Source organism: Ursus arctos, unplaced genomic scaffold (genome assembly GCF_023065955.2).
Source record: "Ursus arctos isolate Adak ecotype North America unplaced genomic scaffold, UrsArc2.0 scaffold_12, whole genome shotgun sequence".
NCBI lineage: Eukaryota > Metazoa > Chordata > Mammalia > Carnivora > Ursidae > Ursus > Ursus arctos.
Genome location: NW_026622786.1, coordinates 14165222 through 14174423, shown reverse-complemented (window position 1 = coordinate 14174423; position 9202 = coordinate 14165222). Strand labels below are relative to the sequence as shown.

The window sequence follows — 9202 nt, the reverse complement described above, 5'->3', positions numbered from 1 at the left end:
TATTATCCAAACGATAAAAAGAACTCAAGCAACTCAACAACAAAAAAACTCAAACAATCTGATTAAAAAATGGACAGAAGATCTAAATAGACATTGTCCCAAAGAAAAATGACAAGACATACAGATGGCCAACAGCTACATGAAAAGATGTTTAACATCACTCATCATCAGGGAAACACAAGTCAAAAGCACAACGAGGCATTATCACCTCACACCTGTCAGAATGGCTAGTGTAACAACAACAAGAAACAAGTGTTGATGAGGATCTGGAGAAAACGGAACCCTGTGCACTGTTGGTGGGAATGGAAATTGGTGCAGCCACTGTGGGAAACTGTATGGAGGTTCCTCAAAAATGAAAAACAGAACTCCCCTATGATCCAGTAATTCCAGTCCTGGGTATTTATCCAAAGTCAATGAAAAGCTAACTCAGGATACCTGCAACCCCACGTTCACTGCAGCACTATTTATGGTAGCCAAGATGTGGAAACAACTTAAGTGTCCATGGAGGAATTAACAGATAAAGAAATGTATATATACACACACACACACACATATATACACACACACATATGTGAAATAAGTCAGACACAAATACAAATACTATGAAATCTCTCTTTTATTTGGAATCTAAAAAAGCAAAACAAAACAAAACCCAAGCCCATGGATAAGAGAACAAATTGGTGATTGCCAGAGGTGGGGGTGAGAGAGTAGGAGAAATAGGTGAAGAGGGTCAAAAGGTTAAAAAACAAACTGGATGCTGTATGACGAGTACCCAACTCATACCACGTGTGACTCACCGCACGAGTCAGTCAGGCAACACCGGTACTGGTTCCTGCCCTGCTCAACTGGACGAGTCTACTGATTGCTCGGTTGTACGTCACAGTGATGTCAAGTTGCCACAGAGGGTTCTAAATGCTTACTCTTATTTCCTGTACTTAATGTCAACTGGTGCTATGATCTGAATGTTTGTATCCCCCCAAAATTCATATGTTGAAATCCTAACCCCCAAAGATGATGGTACTAGGAAGTAGGGACTTGGGAGGTTTTTAGGTCATAAGGGTAGAGTTCTAATGAATGAGACTGGTGCCCTTATAAAAAAGGTTCCAGAGAGATCCTTAGCCCCTTCCACCAGGTGAGGACCCAAAAAGAAGGCAGCACTGTGAACCAGAAAGCAGGCCCTAACCAGAATGGGACCTTGCTGACACTCTGATCTCAAGACTTTCAGCCTCTGGAACTTGAGAAATAAAATTGTTTACAAGCTATCCAGTCTGTGGTATTTTGTGACAACAAATAGACGGAGACAGCTGGTAATAAAAAATTCTGTGGACCAGTACCAGTTTGTGAACCATCCTTTGAATAGCACTAATATAGAAAAGATCAGCTTAGCACATAATTAATTAAAATACGCAAATATGCTAACGAATTAGATGATTGGCTTATATTCTCTCCCCAACCCTCCCTCCACCACACACACACACACACACATTCCTGAAATATTTATGGAGAACCTACAATACGCCTTGTGTATTTTATGCACTGAGACTACAGTAATGAACAAAACAGATCAAGTCTGTGCCCTCAGGGAACTTATACTCTAATGCAACCAATGTTTTGACACGGAAAGGTCTGGGTTCCAGTTTGAGATCTTGCCAATGAAGAGCTCTGTGCTTTTGTGCAATTCATTTAATCGCTTTGAGCAAGCTTTCCCCTCTGCAAAATGAGATACATACCTACTTTAATGCTATTGTTGGTAGGATTGAATTAGGTACGGTGGAGTCATTTTGGAAACTGTAAAATGCTATACTAATGCCAGGTCCTTAGTTTCTTTAGCAACAAGCACAAGGTAGCAAGCGCTTGGTTAAGATTTGTTGACTAAATGTGTGTAAATATGTGTGAAGTATATTTTTTGTATAAAATATGCCTGCTGTTCAAATCCTTAAAACCACTGCACCAACAAGAAAAGTGTTATTAGGTATTGCGGGGCACAGCATATGTAATTCTACTCTTGGGTTACAGGTTTCCAAGAACCCTGATCTAAAAACCCATTTTCTAAACACTGATCGGACGGAAGCCTCTTTTTATTGATTTGTATCACAATCTGAGTGCTTCTTAAAGGCCCTTTCCATAAATTGACAATGGGAGTAGCTAGCTACGTCAGTCCTGCTAGTTCTATGCATGCCTGCGCTCTCTAGGATTATGAGATAGAACAGAGTTGTAAAAGTGCCGTTAAGTTTGGGAAGCATTTGGAAGAACTTCTCAGGGAACAGTGGCATGAAAAGAAGTATAGTTAGTCTGTTTCTCTTCAAAAGTTTGCATCTCAGGAAATGTCATGGTTATGTTTTTGTTTTTATTTTAAGGTCAGCTCATTAAGTCCAATGATGAAAGCTATCAAAAGAATATTCTCCTGAAAATGATTTTTTTCAGCGGGATGGTAGGTGAGATCGTCCCCACGGCCTCACATGCGGCTCCTGGAACATCCATCTCCCGGAACAGACTCGTCTACCTCACATTGTTTCCAGCATCCTCCACGAACTGGCTATTAGATGCGTCACAATTCCCATCTACTTCAGAAAGCTGTTTCCCACTTCATTTTTTCCCCTGCTGGTTCTTCTTCTTTCATTCATTGCTTCTTAATTTCCAAGAGTGCTGCCCCAAACCTGGTGTTCCAACTTAAGAAATTCTCAATTGTAACAGGAGTGCCATGAAATAATTGCTTTTTGGCTTCTTCTGCTTCTTGTTCTTTTTTGTTTCTCCCCGGGTACAAGGACAATCTCTTTGAGGGTTAGTGATGGTACTCAGAGTCAGAGCGAGGCATTAATCCTGTCTAGACTCCACAAAAGTGTACAACTCAATTCAGTGGCCGGCTGAGGGGTACCTCATACATATAAGCTGCGAGACTGACGAGGGGCACTAACATAATTAAAAGACAGTGATCGATCTACAAGAAGGGGTATTTAGTAACAGTAATAAAATGCACACAACATAGGACAAGGCAGCATGTCAGTGCCACAGGTGCGTTGAAAACAAAAACTAGGGTTTCAGAGGAGAGGAAAAAACCAGAAAAGGTCCCAGGTAGCTACTGCAACATGAGACAGGCATCCAAGGATTTCAACAGATTTTGGGGTCTGCAAGAGGGGCTGGGGGCATTGCTCCAGGCAGGGACAATGTAGGCAAAGGGGTTGGCTCCTTTGTGAGAAGTTGGTAGGAATCACAGCCAGTAGTTCAAGTTGGCTTGAGAAAAAGCTCTTTCTAAATAAGGCTGTCCTGCAAGGTGAGGCTGGAAAAGTGGGATGGAGCCACATTCCTGGGCAAATGCCAGTTTGAAATTGATGGAGAAATAGCAATAATTTAAAAAATAGGGTGGAGTCCTGATTTGGCCACTGCTTTAGAGAGGTGGTTCTGGGAAGAACACAGGATGGACGGAAGGGAAAGGAACTAAGCAGGTGACCAAAGAGGAGACTGCAGGAGAAGTCCGGACTAGAGGTAATCAGTCATGACAGCGGAGGGAGAGAGGAGCGGCAAGTGCAAGAGACGTTGTATAGGAAGGACCTCTGCCCGTCGGTCCGACTCAGAAGGCCCCAGCCATAGGTGCCTATTTAAGTTCAATTCAAATTTGTTTAAGTTAAATGAGACTGAAAGTCCAGTTCCTCAGTCGCGTTAGCCACATTTCAATAGCTCGATAGCCACATGGGGCTATTGGACCAGACTAGGTGAAGAACACAGCAGAATGTTCCATTGCACGGTGCAGATGGTTACATACACCTTGGGGACAGACGGGGCACAGGTATGGGGAAGATTACAGGCACCTGGGGCTTGGTGGCTGAGTAACTGAGAAAGGTAGTGTCCTGAGCAGAAAAGGGGAAATCAGGAGGAGGTGGAGCGGGTGGATTTAGGAGGAAAGATGTCATTTAGTTTCTGTCAAACACCAGGTAGAATCAAGTGTGTAGACAAATGCATAAGTGTTCTCAGTGGGAAAATAAAAAAAGGCAGCTAAAGTCAAGTCCCCAGTGGGCTCTCCCGAAACTTGTAAAGAGGCCCTGGCAGAGTCCAGCTGGCTTATCCCCTGCTGTGCTCGGTTTCTCCCCAGCTTGCGCAGCTCCCTCAACCTCCCCCAGACCAACAGCTCAACTATGCTGTGACAGGGCAAGAGCGCCAGGGCCCTGCTGCTTCCTCAGTTCCATGGCTCCTCCCTGAACCCATGTTTCTCATAGATGCCTTTGCTTCCTCTTTCCCAACCGCCTCACTCACCCTTCCCCATGCTAGATCCTTGGAAAGTCCCCTTTCCCCTCTTATTCGACTGCTTCCTCCTGAACTGTTCTTTCTCACAGGGACCACCAAACCATTGACCCCACTGTTTTTTTACTTGCCTCTCTTCCCTCCCAGCTGAGATTCCAAGGTCTGTCACTAGAACCACTCCCTGGTTTACACTCCCTCACCCCCTCATTGACTTTCATCCGCAAACCCAGCCCCGGTCAAATCCAACCCCCCCCTGCGGTCCCCCAAGCTGGAGAAAACCACACAACCTTGCTGAATGGTCTCACTTTAAATATAAGACCGCCGGTTCAAGAGGGTCCGCAGTGCTGTCCATACTATACCTCTCTAGTAACTCTTCCACTCAAGGGAATTCTTGCTCACTTTCTTCTAGCTCCTTAAAGAGCCAATAGCCCCTCCCCATTCATGTTTTTCATTGCACTGAGTAAAGGAAAGCACACAGCCCAGATCTATCTCCTCGGACCCAGTGAGGTAGCCGGCACATTCAGTACTCCGTGCAAACGGGGAAAATGTGCGCTGTGTGTGTGTAGGAGGGTGGGGACGATTGCTAAAAGGCACCACTCCTCCAGGTGGAGTAATTAGAAAAGGTGCCCCCCTTCCTCCAGGTGGACGTGGCCTCACAGCTGGGCTGGCAGAACAGGGGCTGGATTTTAGCTCCCACCTGTCCCCTCGGCTCTGCAGTGGCCTGAGCATGCCACCTTACATCCACAGACTTTGCCTTCTGCCCCCAAATAGTGTGTGAACATACTGTCCTTGCTCCGATCCAAGGCCATCCCTTCACTTATATGCTAGGGCTCATTGCTTATCTTCTTGAGGGCAATCTTTCTCCACTTGTCTCCTCTGGCCTTCTGTTCCATCACATTTGCTTCTCTAAAGGATGGGTCCAGCATACCAAAAAGGAAACATCTCCTACCTTAAAATACTCTCACTTGATCCCAAATACTCCCGGGGCTACTACCCTTTTCTCAGTTGCTCTTTACAGCAAAGCTCCTCAAGAGCTGTTTAGACTTGCTATAAACTCTCTCTTCCTCACTTCCCATGCTCTTGTTAACACACCCTAATCAGACTTTCTCCCCTATGACACCATTGAAACTGCTTTCATCAAGGACATTGGTAACCTTCATCTGGTCAAATCCAGAGTTCAAACGCTGTCCTCAACTTACTTGTTTCAGCAGTATTTGATAAGAGTGATGACTCCCACCTTCCAGAAACAATTCTCTTATCTTCCATCACTCACCCTTTCCTGGTATTCCTCTGATCTGACTGGTAGCTCCTCCTCCTTTTCTACTTAATCTCCAAGTGTTGGCTTCCTCTTAGTCTTCTCCAGCTACTCTCCCTCCCTAAGCGCTTTTATGTAGACTTCAGGCTTAAAAAGCATCTATGTGCTGATGAATCCCAAATTTATATCCAACTGTTGTACTCAACGTTCCATGTGGATGTATAACAAGCACCTTATATAACATGTACGAAACAGAACTCCTGATTTCCCCCATCCCAGCATTTCTCCTGTTTGAGTCTTCCCTATCTTACGAAATGGCACCTCCCTTAACCCATCCTTCAGACCCTGAACCTAAGAATCATCCACGATGTTTGTTCCTTCACACACTCTGCCAAATCCATTCCAATTCAAAATGTATCTGAATAGCCTTCTCACTCCTTTGCTGCCATCCTGCTCCAAGTTACCACCACCAACATCCTTAGAGGTCTTCTTGGGGACATTTGTGCTTCCCTATTGTGTATTTTACACATATTAGCAAGAATAACTTTTAAAAATGTGAATCAGATGTGGTCATTCCTCTGCTCACCCTCCCGTGGCTTCCAGCTGCTCTTGTACAGCCCACAAGGCTCCACGGGATGTGGTCCTTCCATATCTCTTGACTTAACCACTGCTGCTCCCTGGCTAGCTGGTTCCATTCAGCCATCCTGGCTTTTTTTTTTTTTTTTTTTTTTTTGCTGTTCCTGAAACCCACCGGGTGTATTATTCTCACGTCTGAGTTTATGGCTGATTATTTCAGCTTGGAAAGGCTGTCCCCGCCAACCCCCCTCCCCCACCACATACACCCTAGGTATTTGCTAGGCTCATTCCTTCGTATCATATGTATAGGATAGGTGCTCAAAGGTCTCCTCTGCCGGGCAGTATCTGGCCAGCTATAAAGTCATCCCATTCCTGGCTTTATTTTTCTTCACACTACTTATCATTACCTGAAATTTTTGTTTACTTGTTTGTTGTCGGCCTCCTCTCTCCCACCCCACTAGAATTCGAGCTTCACGAGGGCCTTTGCTCGCCCATGGTGTTATCCCCTGCGCCTAGAAGTGTCTAGCACTTACTGGTGCTCAATTAGTACTTGGTGATGGATTGCATTCCCTCCCAAATTCTATTCCTCCTGAATCTTCGGACCCTTCCTCATTTCGTTTCCCGCCTTAAGCAGCCTCCCACCCAGCCCTCCGCAAGGCCCCAATACCCCCCTCCTCACGCAGGGGTCTCAGCTCTCACCACCCTCTTCTGAGCGGCTCCTTTAAGCGGACTCCGGAAAGCCGCGGGGAAGGCGGGGCCGAAGCCTGGCCGACTCCGACTCGGAGGGGCGGGGCGGAGCTGGGGGCGGGGCCTGCGTGCTGCGTGCGTGCGCGTTCTGGAGGCGCCGCCGCCGCCTCCGCTCTCGAAGCCGCTGCCGCCGCCGCCGCCGTCGCCGAGCAGAGCCGGAGCAGGAGCCACGGCCGAGAGGAGGGAGGAGGTGGAGGAGGAGGTGGAGGAGGCGCCGGACAGGGGGGGTGAGTGAGGGGCGGGGAGCCCGAGTCGGCCCCAGAGGGAGCGGGGGGCGCGGGTCGGCCGAGCCAGGGCTGAGGCGGCTCATGTCGCCGGTCAGTCCCCTGGCTCCCCCTTCCTCCTCCGCGTTCCCTCGGTGTCCGGGGCGGCGGCCCGGGGGCCTGGCCGGCGGGAGGGGCCGGGGCTCCGGGAGGCCCTGCCGCCGCCGCCAGGGCCAGAGCCAACCACGCCCGCGGACCGAGCCGGTCGACTGTGGCTGGGCCTGCGGGAGACGGACGGGAGGGGCCCGGGCCGGGTGTGGGAGAGAAAGAGGACATTGTGTCCCCCACCCTCCAACTCCCCGAGGTGTCATGGCACAAGCCCATTTCCCTCGCCGTCTCCTCGGACACAGTGCCCTCGCCACTCACTGCCCAAGAGATGCACAGGACTGGACATCGCTGCCTTTTTCCTCTTCTTGTATGTCCCCAGACTAGGGTCAGACCTTCCCTCAAACCCAGCTCTCCCCTTGGGGTCACGCGAAGAGGGGTTGGAGGGTTGGGTGAATTTTCTGCCCTCCTTCCTCTGCTAGAGAAGGTGCGGGTAGACGGGAGCGTTGCCCTCTCTGCGTTCACTTCTGTCGGGGTCAGGGTCTCCCTTCCCTTCCTTTATTCCCCCAGTGCAGAGGGCTGACATCTCTACATCCCACTCCACCTCCCGGCCCCTTTCCCGCCCTCTTTCCCCCACGTCTTCCGTAGCTTGCCATGTGTTCGCCTTTTCGGCGTTGCTCTTCTTAGGTCTCTGTTTCTTTCCTGAATTGTTAGGGAAGGGGTCACCGTGTGATTCTTGGCTTCCTTCAGACTCGATCTGGTAGGAGTGTCGCTTGTCCCCTCAGGAAGTTAAGGACAGTGTCTTCAGCTGAATTGTGTAATTTACTGCTACTGGGAGAAGGTGAGGGGAAGACACTTGTGCCTGAAAAATGGGATCTCCTTGCAGGGCTAAGCACCAAGAGTTTGGGGGACCTTTTGACCTCTTGGAAAAAAGAACTAACGTTGAGTTATGTATTCCTTTTTGGGAGGGAAGATGGTTTTGTCACTGCTCTGAAGGGAGGAGAGTAGAAGAAAAAAGGGAATAACAGGGCAGGAGGTTAATGGGCCACAGCCTTACAGGTGGCCACAGTTTTCTGCTTCCTGGGTATGGGATGATGATTCTTTCTGTTTTTATCACAGTAAAAGTAGCAGCTCTTAGTTTTAACGTGGGGCGCCTACCTTCAAAAGCATGCTGCAGGGCAGTCTCAGAAGGGATGCTGCTGGAAACAGGATTTGGAAACTTTCTTCTGGTTTCCTGTCAGTGTGTGGAGGCGGGCATGTGTGTGTGTAGTTTTTCTTTCCTTTTGATGTAATTGATATCTGCAGTATTTTGACATAATAAACACTAAAGCAGGCCCCGAGCTCTTTTCTGTCTTTACTATGATTTCTTATTAACACTCTCTGTTTTGAAATGATATTTGCATTGGTTGAAATTATTTTTGCATTGGTTGAAATTATCTTTTAGCCTGGTGTTTCACTGAACCTTGTTTCCTTGGTATTTTCAGTTATGTACTGCAAAATACGATTAGGTGTAAGGTATTGAGGATCACACGGTGCCTGGCACAAGGTAGGCACAAGGTAGGCACTCGGTATATTGTGAATGAATTGAATGATTACAAAGATGTGGCTAGATATTATATATCGTCTGTCCTTTTGAGAGGTGGCTTATATTAGAATATTACACTTTACTTCCAATATAAAATAGTAGTTCTTAACCTTTTCTAGGCCACTGACACCTTTGAGATTATGATGAAATATATAGTCTCTCTCCCCAGGAAAAAAAAAAAAAGGTAATAGACTTTTATGCATGAAATTTTGCATTCAGTTTCAGGGTCGCTCTGAAGCCAAGCATAGATACCTGTCTCAAAAGCAAACTGGAATCCCTGAGTATTATTCAGTTCCATATTAAAACTGTTTAAAAGCCTTTGTTCACTTTCTATGTGGCCTCAAGAATAACAGTGTCGATACTTACAGACTAAACTTTGGGTATTTAGGAACAAGCTTTAAGATAATTGTTATTACCATTTTACGAGGGAAAGTTGTCACTAATAACAATTACCAGTCAGTTTTAAGCTAATACACTAATGGCTTCCAAGGAAAT

General features: G+C 47.1%; 1 protein-coding gene across 2 annotated transcripts in view; it reads left to right on the top strand.

Annotated features, from left to right (window-relative positions):
• The first annotated feature begins 6902 nt into the window (after positions 1-6902).
• RAP1A (RAP1A, member of RAS oncogene family) overlaps positions 6903-9202 on the top strand; it is a 74289-nt gene continuing 71989 nt past the window's right edge. Inside the window, exon 1 of one of the 2 annotated variants that reach the window (XM_048220221.2) lies at positions 6903-7041. The gene's annotated coding sequence lies outside the window, so the exon portion shown is untranslated. The remainder of the gene's footprint in view (positions 7042-9202) is intronic. The other variant, XM_057310378.1, reaches the window with a different exon arrangement.